The sequence below is a fragment of the Amblyomma mixtum genome, chromosome 6, assembly GCF_055824585.1.
Source record: "Amblyomma mixtum isolate Tamu chromosome 6, ASM5582458v1, whole genome shotgun sequence".
In the NCBI taxonomy this organism is placed as follows: domain Eukaryota; kingdom Metazoa; phylum Arthropoda; class Arachnida; order Ixodida; family Ixodidae; genus Amblyomma; species Amblyomma mixtum.
The window spans coordinates 57,940,666-57,950,899 of record NC_143017.1 but is presented as its reverse complement, the minus strand read 5'-3'; positions in this window follow the sequence as shown (position 1 = coordinate 57,950,899).

The following is a 10,234-nucleotide window of genomic DNA, read 5'->3' as shown; positions in this document are numbered from 1 at the left end:
AGACTGACTAGGCCCACTGCAGGGCAAAGGCCTCTCCCATGCCTCTCCAATTGACCTTGTCCTTCGCCTGTTGCAGCCACCGTATCACTTCTGACTTCTCAATCGCACCCGCCCACCTAACTTTCTGCCGCCCCCTGCTACGCTTGCCTTCTCTTGGAATCCACTCCGTTACCCTTAAGGACCAGAGATTATCTTGCCTTCGCATTACATGCCCTCCCTGAGCCCACTTTTTCCTCTTGATTTCGACTAGGGTGTCATTAACTCGCGTTTGTTTCCTCACTCACTCTGCCGTCTTCCGATCTCTTAATTTTACACCTATCCTTTTTGTTTCCATAGCTCGCTACGTTGTCCTTAAGTTAAGCTAAACCCTTTTCATTAGCCTCCACGTTTCAGCCTCATAGGTGAGTAAATTGAAGATACAGCTGTTGTACACTGTTGTATACTGCTGCTTTTGGCACAGGGCGGGTACTTGTGTCAAAAATGACAAGATCTCCTTTCGCGTAAGAGAAGCACAGAGAAGAACACCAAAAAAATGTATAGAGAAAGAAATTCGAGGTAGTATTTGGTGTGCGATGTCGAACGGCCCTGGGAAGCTAGCTGAGCTGGCGTGTATTAAGGAGGACACAAAAATGGTAGTGTCTGGCTCTCTGAGCAGAGTTGACATTTTCTGAGAGTTCGGTCTTATATTTCTCGGAAAATGAATGTCTCAGTAGAGAACCACGTTTTATAAAAGTAATAAAAGTAATCGGTGCAGTTGCATGATGACAAAGATAGTAAAAGAAGAAAGGCAGCAAGAGATGCAGTAGTGGAGGGCTCCGGAGGCAAGACACATTTCTGGGGTAGGGTTAATGATGCTTGATATCTGCTCATATAATGACCTATCTCTGTGATATGGAAGCTTTTTCGGGGTGAAACATATTACTCAAGCAAATAATTACTAAAATAAAATTAAACACCTGTGAATGCGCAGCTTTGTTATGGAAACAAAGTTTCATCTCTCTGCACAGTGTGTACTTCGTGTTACAATTCTTTGTAATCTTTTCGAAAACAGTGCCGCCAAATTCCTCAGCAAAGCAGCACGGCCAGTTTAGTATTCGTATTCTCGTCATATTCCTACCTTTGTTCGCATGACTCACGGACACGAATTCTAACGAGCGTCTTGTGCCATGTACAACTTTCGCGACAAAACATTTCTCTTCTCGAAAGGAAGAACGTGTGCCAATGCAGTTAAATATTCGTCTAAATATTCGTTGTTCAAGAATTTCTTTGGTCTCTGCATCGCAAGAGGCGGTGATGTCGAACCACGAACAGCAGAAGACCTGTTTGTTGACGCAGCTCAAGGAAAAGACGACCACAAATGGATCGAGAGGCTTTCTAAAACTATCCAACGCATGGTAACACTGATGAAAAACTCATACCCAGTAATTCTGGTCAAGCGCATTCTTCAAAAGCAAGTTGTTTATGAACTCAGTATTTTCAGATATCGTAAGATTCTACTATAACAATCAATATATCCATAAATCTCCCCTCGGTAGGTTTGCATTTGTTTGCTGCAGCGATTTTTGCTAACCTCAGAAACGTTACCTGTCGGTTTCGAATGTCAGCCTGACTACTGAATGCCAGAAACGGACTCTTTAAAAGACTTGGCTGCGCATTGGAAAAATGAACTCTCACCTTCATATTTCTGTAACACTACCCTACAATATTCCAGAGTTGGCTCACAATAAAAAGTAATGTGAAAATATTCAATACTTGCATATTTTATAGACCGAAGCATACTGACTTCGTTTGACTTGGCATTCCTGATCAGTCAAACTATTATTACAACGCGACTGAAACTACATAATCCCACTGCACGCACTCATTTAAAACGAGACCGTGAGGTCCTAGACTACGACAAAATTCATTGCCAGAAGCACCGACGGGCTTTCCAAGTTGCCAGTAGAAAGAGCGCATTTCCGAAAAAGGCGGAAATGTTTCTTGAGCGCCGTCCGAGAACCAATTTGTCATACCCGCCATCTGCTATATGCAAGGGCGCCGGCACTCAGACTAGGAGCGTAACCTGCTGCTCTCGACCAGCCCTTGGGCGATGTACAAGATAATAAATGTGGAGCTGGACCCTTGTTTAATAATTTCGCGCATGAGATATCTCACCGGGTTTGGGCTTAACGAATTGTACTGCAGAAGGCCTGCTCAAAGCATTTGCACTGGCAACGCTGTATGAAGAATCAAACGAGAGCCCCCTGCAGCGATTCCTTTATCTTACCAGTGAAACGAGAACCAACAGAGACGGCTCGAGCGAAAAGGAAGGTGGGAAGAGAATGCAGAGCGAGATAGCATCATGGGTCGGCGAGAGACTTTTAGAGCGTAGAGGCGGCCTCGAGAGCCCAGTCATAGAAGGGCCTACTCGAACAGTATCACTCAGGCATTCATTTGCAGCCGGCATATTTCCATACGTGAGATTATCCGTTTTTAGTGTTTTCATCCCCCGCCTTCCTATTTATGTGCTGTACTGCGAAATGAGATTGGAGGGCTTGAACAAAAGACGAGGATGGTGATAGAGATGGCAATAAGGAAGAAAAAAATAACAAAAGGAGAATAGTGCTGGAGGGCGTGGTTGAAACGAGGAAATAATCGTTTGCAGCAACAGCACAAGCAAAGCGAGATAAGACAAAGGAAAACGCTATTGAAAGATAACGCCTCTCAGGTGTACTTGTGCTTTCTGTGCTGGATGGAAACAACTTTATTACACACACAAAAAAAAATCTTCCAGGGTGGTCCCTTACTGGTCCAGGAGTCCACGGGCTAGTGCTTCACGTAAAGCCCGATCCTCATGCTGTTGCAAAAATTTTTAATAGTACGAATATGCCCGAATTTTCAACCATTTTTTACGCCTTTCCCACTGCCGCCATTTCTTAACCGAGGGTTTCTTATTGCGGTAAATTTATGGTCTCTTTATTCGCCTCGCACCACTCTCTCTCTTCTGGTGTCTGCTCGTCGTCTGCTCAGTTTGTGTTCAATTTTGCCAAAATTATTTTCCCGAGGTGTATCGTTGGAGAAACACACTCTAGTGTTTAGCGCCAAGGCAGCAGGCCTCCTGCGCTGCACCAATGGTATACGATTAAAAGTGAGAAGACCTCACCAGCGTTCAAGAAAGAGATAACTCTTTAGAAAACGTGGCCTTGACGTGGAAAGCAAATTCCATTAAAGCCGAATGGGGATTCTAAGCGCCTCCTTGTGAGTGGGAAGAAGAAGACGATGATTAGTGGGCCGGCTGTCTGACACCGGTCCGTAATTTTCGGCTTTATTTTCTCACTTCAAAGGTTTTCCAGTTTTTTTTGGAGTGTGTCCTCGACGTGCGACGACCTGGGGGTCCCTGGCCGCCGGCAAAAGCACGTCAAGCGACCTCCTCGGCGCTGTGCGCCGTATCAACGCCGACACGGAACATCACCACCAGCTGAACTCCATGCTGCACTGATGGCAGCAACGGCAGCGGCGGGTCCAGCGGCCCCTGTAGTTGCGGCTACAGACCAGGGCCCGGCAAACAAGAGACTGCGCGACGACCAAGCCAGCAACGAGCCTCTGACCGACCATCCAGAGGACATGGATCAAGCATCATTTACAGTTGTATCGTACAAGAAAAAGAGAGCTACCGGTGTTCCTGTCGTCTTCAGGCCCACCGAGGAAGGAGGAAGCCTATGGAAAGCCAACCCCAACATTGTGGCTTCGGCGGTTGTAGCATCGGCTCAAGAAAAAGTCCTCAGCCATCGCATTCACAAGGATGGGAGCCTGATGGTTACAGTATCGACGCTGCCCGCCGCCAACCGTCGGCTCACGGTAACTAAGCTGGCTGGAGTGGCTGTAGAGGCCCGAGTCCCATACTCTTACATGGCAAGCTATGGCAAAATACAAGATGTACCTGTCACCTACACAGACGAAGATCTGCACGAATATCTACGCGACCAAGGTGTCCTATCAGCGAGGAGGCTAACCGCCTACACTCCTGAGGATGGTGGAAAGATCAAAGAGGTACGCCGTCGCGCAGTTATATTGGAATTCGCAAAAGATGCGCCGCTGCCAAAACGAGTAACGCTTGGGTTCTGTAGTTACCCTGTAACTGAATACGTCGGAGCAGCAACTCAATGCTATAAATGTCAGAGGCATGGTCACATATCAAGACACTGTAACGGCCCCGTGCGCTGCAAAGTCTGTGCTGGCCCCCACTCGCACAAATAATGCACTTCGAGAGCGCAACCTAAATGCGCTAACTGCGGTGGTCCACACCCTGCTTCCTATGGAGGGTGTTATAAAAAAAAAGCAGCCACAGTTGCTCGCACGGCAGAGCAAACACAAGGGAAACCCCCTAAGCGCCATGAACCTCCACCTAACCCCAACGTGGTTTTCACGCCTACGGCAGCTCTTTCCGAGAAGCAGTCAACACAGCGTGGCAGAGCAGCTGACAAGACCTACGCAGATGCGGTAAAAAAGAAGCTTGGGAAGTCTGTTGGTTCTCCTCCGTCATCAAAGCTGCTGCAACGCACTGCACAAGACACGACAAACAGCGGCGCTCGCTCTGAGCCTAAGGCGCCACAACAAGACAGGAAGATCAGCGGCAGGCAGCAAACCGGAAGCTCTGAACAAGATGTCACATGCCTACTGATTCCGATGCTGTTTGCAGCCATCAAAGCTCTTATCCGTGCAAACCCCTCGTCAGGAGGACTCCCAGAAGTAGAAGCTGTCCTTGCAATGGAGCCGTTGGTGTCGGTCTCCTACGCTCCGCAGGGGCGTAATACCACACTTCAGTAATCATGGCTTCCACAGCGAGAACTTCACCGCAGCTGACAATCAACAACATCTTTCGTACATGCACCATTTTCCAGTGGAATGCTCGCGGGCTACGCTCTAAACTCTCAGATTTCCGACAGCTCGTGCGAGCGTACCGCTTCCCCTTCATAGTCATCTGTGAATCACGCGTCGAGGAAACTTTCCGACTCCACGGATACTATTTCCATCATTCACAACGACCAGATAACGTCAGCAGATTGCTGATAGGCTTTCGCAAGGATATCCCGGCCTCACCGGTTGATGTCCCGCCTCACAGCGACAATGAATACGTGTGCGCTGTCACAGTTATTGCCGGACAACAGTACACTTTGATTGGAGTATATCTTGAGCCAGGCACGCCATTTTATGCTTTGAGACTTGAAAATTTGATATCAAGGACGCCCTCTCCGCATATTATTTGCGGAGACTTCAATGCTCATAATGAAATTTGGGGCAGCTCACAAACATGTGCCCGAGGTGCCAAGCTTGCAAAACTTCTCTCCAAGCATTCAGTTCAGCCATTAAATGACGGCAGCATCACCTACCTCCGAGGCCCGACTACTACCAGCAGCATCGACGTGACATTTGCCACAAGTTCATTCGCCCACAACTTTGGCTGGTGCACTGATTTGGAGACACGCGGAAGCGACCATTACCCAATCCTCATATCGGCTTTCCATGCGCTGAGGAACCCAAAGAAATTCCTTATAAAATCTACAGACTGGGACGCATACAAGGACGCTGTAAGCAAAGAGTTACTGCGGCAACTCGCAATGAGGAATTAGCGTCGACAATGGCTTATTGCCTGAGAGCGAGTACACAAATTACAGCTAAAAATGACAACCTACCTTCAAATGATGACACATTCCAAAGGCTTTGCGCTATACGCAGGCGAGCTGAAAGGAAAGCTCTGCGCACAAAAAGCCTCGATGACCTACGTGCATGGCGATGGGCACAACGTCACATTCGACGCCACATGGATAAACTGAGTCGGCAAAAGTGGCGTGACTTTTGTTCTACGCTGGATGTGCGCCAACCAGTAACCAACATTTGGCGGATAGTTAGAGGTATGCTCACGCCACTTCAACAACTCCACCCCTTCGCTGCACTCTCCCTTCACGAGCAAAAATCTATAAAAGAAGTCTCAGAAGAATACTGCAGGCTACTGTCGACAGGGTCAGGGCATTCGACACTCTCCGCAGATGGTCAAACAGGCATCCCAAAGGCGGCAGTGCCAGCGTTAGACCTGCCTTTCACAATGGAAGAACTATCCACAGCTATCGCGGAGACAAACACACACACGTCTCCGGGTCATGATGAGGTGACCTATGACGTCATTGCTAAGCTACCCCACACCTCCCGTCTTCGACTCCTGGAGTATTACAATTCTTCCTGGATGGCTGGTGAGGTGCCCACGGAATGGAAGCTGGCAAAAATTGTGCCCGTTTTGAAGCCCTGTAAGCAGCCAACAAGCTACGCATCATTCCGGCCCATTGCCCTACTGAGCTGCGTAGGTAAGCTCATGGAGCGCATGATCTCCAAGCGCATAATTTGGTTCCTAGAAAGCCGAAATGAGTTCCCCCAAGAAATGAATGGGTTCCGTCAAAACAGGTCGGCGACTGACAATATCATCGCCCTCGTCTCATCACTTGAGGAGTACCTTCATGCTGGTTACATCCCGACAGCCGTTTTCCTAGACATCAAAGCCGCCTTTGACTCTGTCTTTCACCATGCAATTCTCGCAGCCTTTGGCAGTCTTGGCCTTGGAGGAAGGCTATACAAGTGGATTGGGCATTATTTAAAAGAACGGCAAATTTTTATGTCCACTCCAGACGGTCCAACACGCTTTCACGCAGTGGAGAGGGGCGTACCACAGGGAGCGGTGCTCAGCCCTCTCCTGTACAATATTGTCCTTATTCACATAACAAGAAACCTTCCGCGAGGGGTCCGCATAACAATTTATGCTGATGATATCTGCATCTGGACCGCATCACGTTCGCGCTATATTACCCAGCAACGTCTTTAGCGAGCGCTATTGCACGTTTCGATGTACCTGGCTTCCAGAGGTCTCCGTCTATCGCCAGAAAAGAGTGTTGCAATGGCGTTTACAAGAAAAACGATGACCCGATATCCGCTGCTCCTAGGCGGACGATCGCTGCCATATGTACGATCTCAGCGATTCCTGGGTGTTGTAATCGACTACAATCTGTCATGGTCACCTCAGATCAAAAAACTCCGCCAGAGGATTACTGCAGCATCGCAAGTGTTCAGGTTCATGGCGGGAACAAGGTGGGGTAGCAACTGCCGATCAATGCTTCTGCTTGAAAAAGCCTACGTTGAAGGAACCTTGCGCTACTGTCTACCAGTGCTTCAAAGATTATCTACATCTAGCAATAAGACTCTCAATGCCGCACGGAACAACTGCCTGCGAATATGTCTTGGCCTCCCAAAAGGTTCCTCTGCGTCAGGAACAGTAGCGGAGGCAGGATGTCTCCCACTAGAGGTGATTTCCGCCCAGGAAACTATGCGTACCCATCTCCGCCATGTCCTGCAAGGGAAGAAACACTTCCTACACCGTGTCCATCTAACTCACAGCAACTCTAGCTTTGGCCAGGCAGTACATCTCCTGCCCCTTCCTACTATTAATCAGCCACAGAAGCTACTACCTCTGGCCTTTCCTCCATGGACACTCTCTCCTCTAAAGGTGAAGAAGTCTGTTCCAGGTGTGAATGCAAACAGCCGCATGCCACAGGCAGCGCTTCTGCAAACTACTCTCGCCTACTTAACGGAGGAATATACGCAGCACATCCATATCTTCACCGATGGTTCAACTACTAAAGAAACCTCTTCTTGTGGCCTTTATGTGCCCTCAACAAACCATGCCCTTTCTTACCGGCTGCAGCGGAGGACATCCTCTACGACAGCTGAGCTTCACGGCATTAAGGAAGCTGTTTCTTACATCCTGCGCCGAACCGCCGGCCGTTGGGTTATCTTCACCGATTCAAAAGCATCTCTGCAGATCCTGGCCAACCTGCTGAAAAAAACGAATCACCAGCCAGTTTCCCTCGACATCGGGTATATACATCATTTAGCTATTGCCGCAGGCCACTGCATAACATTTCAGTGGGTACCTGCTCACTGTGGCATTCTGGCTAATGAAAAAGCAGATGAAGCGGCCCGTAAGGGCCATCAACATCGGAGATACATTCGAACTTTTTTCACGAAATCGGATGCGTCCCAAATGGCTAAAAGTTTTGCTTACGAAGAAACGTATCGGCTTTGGAGTTTGCCGACACATCAGTACCAATTTCTTCACTCAATCGACCCACATCTTAGATCAAGACTCTCACCCAGAATTCCTCGACAACTGGAAACACTTTATCACCGACTTCGTCTGAATTCTGCATATACAAACGGCTTGCGATACCGTTTTGGACAAACGAACAGTCCGCATTGTGACAATTGCGCCTCTATAGAAACTGTGGAACATATCCTACTTGTGTGCCCTGCGTATGCTAACGAGCGTGCGTACTATGAACATTGCATGCAGAAGCTCTGCCCAGTGCCCCTAACAATGGACAAAGTTTTAGGTCCCTTAGCCTGCTTCAGGCAACAGAGACTTGCAATGAACTTTCTTTTTACATATTTAAAAGACATTGGACATCTTGATAAGCTCTAAATTCACTTGCACGTTACCTTCATGCATTCTTCATGCAGTGAACTTCGTCAGCCCATTTGTCGGACTATGCGCTCCATCATTCCATAGGTTACATCAATACTCGCCATTGCATCCTTAGTACCCATTTCATGGCCGCATTTTATCTTCGGGTATTTTTTTTTTTACCTCTTCCACGCTTCTCTCCTTCTGTCTTTTTCTCCCAAATTCCCCTTCCTACGCAGAGTAGCATGCCAGCGATTTTTAAACGCCGGCTAAATTCTCTGCATTTCATTAAAGAGTCTCTCTCTCTCTCTCCTTGTGAGTACTGAGAGGCCAGATGTAGAGAGGTTCGAGACTTGAACCGAACGCTTTAAAATTGGTTTTTCTACAAATTTTGAGTTAATGGTTCAAAGGTCAGAAGGAAGCGGAAAGAGAGAAGGAGCTTAGGCTTATCGGTATACTGGGTGTTTCAGCGAACACTTTCAAAATTTTTCAGAAATAGGCTTTTTGGGGAACAAATATGTATTCTGCGGGGTAGTATTAATGGTATACCAGTGTTGGCGGACACCAGAAAACCGGTGAATCGTTTTAGGTAGTAAGCTGGTTAACAAATTTTTAATAATTAATTTTTTGACTCTTACAGTAAGGCGCCTGGTTGTAATTACTTTTGTAGCCGGACGTTAGTAATAGCCGTATTAGTTTTTTAGAATTTCGAAAACCCAGTTATTTTCGCCGTTGTGGCTCGACAAAATTTGGCTGTATCATGCGAAAATACATGCGCTTTTGAAATCATGCAGGAAAAGTAACCCCTCCAGTGCACGTAACTAGTCGAAAAAGGCAAATTTTGTCGAGCCACAGCGCCTAGGGTAATCGCATTTCTGAAGTTCTAAAACCGATATGGCTATTAATAGTGACCGGATACAGATTTCTAATTGCTACCGGGTGCCCATCTATCATAGTTAAAAAGTTAATTAAAAAATAGTTATCCAGCTTACTAGCTAAGATAATTCACCGATTTTTTTAGTGTCCGCCCAGGCCTGGCAATACCATGCCGCAAAAGCTATAATTTTACCCTAAAAAGCCTATTTCGAAAATTTCTGAAAGTGTTCGCTCAAACACCTGGTACAGAGAGCTTCGGTCTCCACGCCATCCAGGGAGTCCAAACACTGCTATTTAAATGAGTGGGGTTCACCAAGCCTTTCTTCGCAAAGCAAACCAGCCAAGAAAAGAGGTTTCTTGTGCTCCGCGACGAACAAAGGTCGACCACTTGGTGCCCGGAAGGTGTCTCCTCCAGAGAACCTTCCAGTGGGTGCACCCCCGGACAACTTCCTAAACAAGGCAAACATCACTCTGCGTTTTGCTATTCTGAAAGTATGAAAGAAAGCGCATGTGCAAAGGCGTCAAGCCCTTTTCCAATGTGGAGATGAAAGAAGGATTGGGAGGTGCTACTTTAGCTGAGAGAAAAAAGCTAAATAAAAAAAATGGCAGTGGCTTAGCTCGGCTATGCTAGGATATACGTAGCGAAAACAGGTCTCTCCTCCGGCTGCTGTAGCTGCTGTTAGCGGTCGAGTCATCGGACGTTAAACGTGCCCGTTTCGCGGCGGCATATTCACGGCGGTTATCCAGTCGTTCGGCGCACTGTTCCTCTGTTTCCTGGGCGATTCGCTTCCTTTTCATCTCATTCCGATGTCGATTCCAGGCCTCCTTCTACTTAGCAGACTTGTCGCCCTCCATACTGCCGCCTCAACTGTA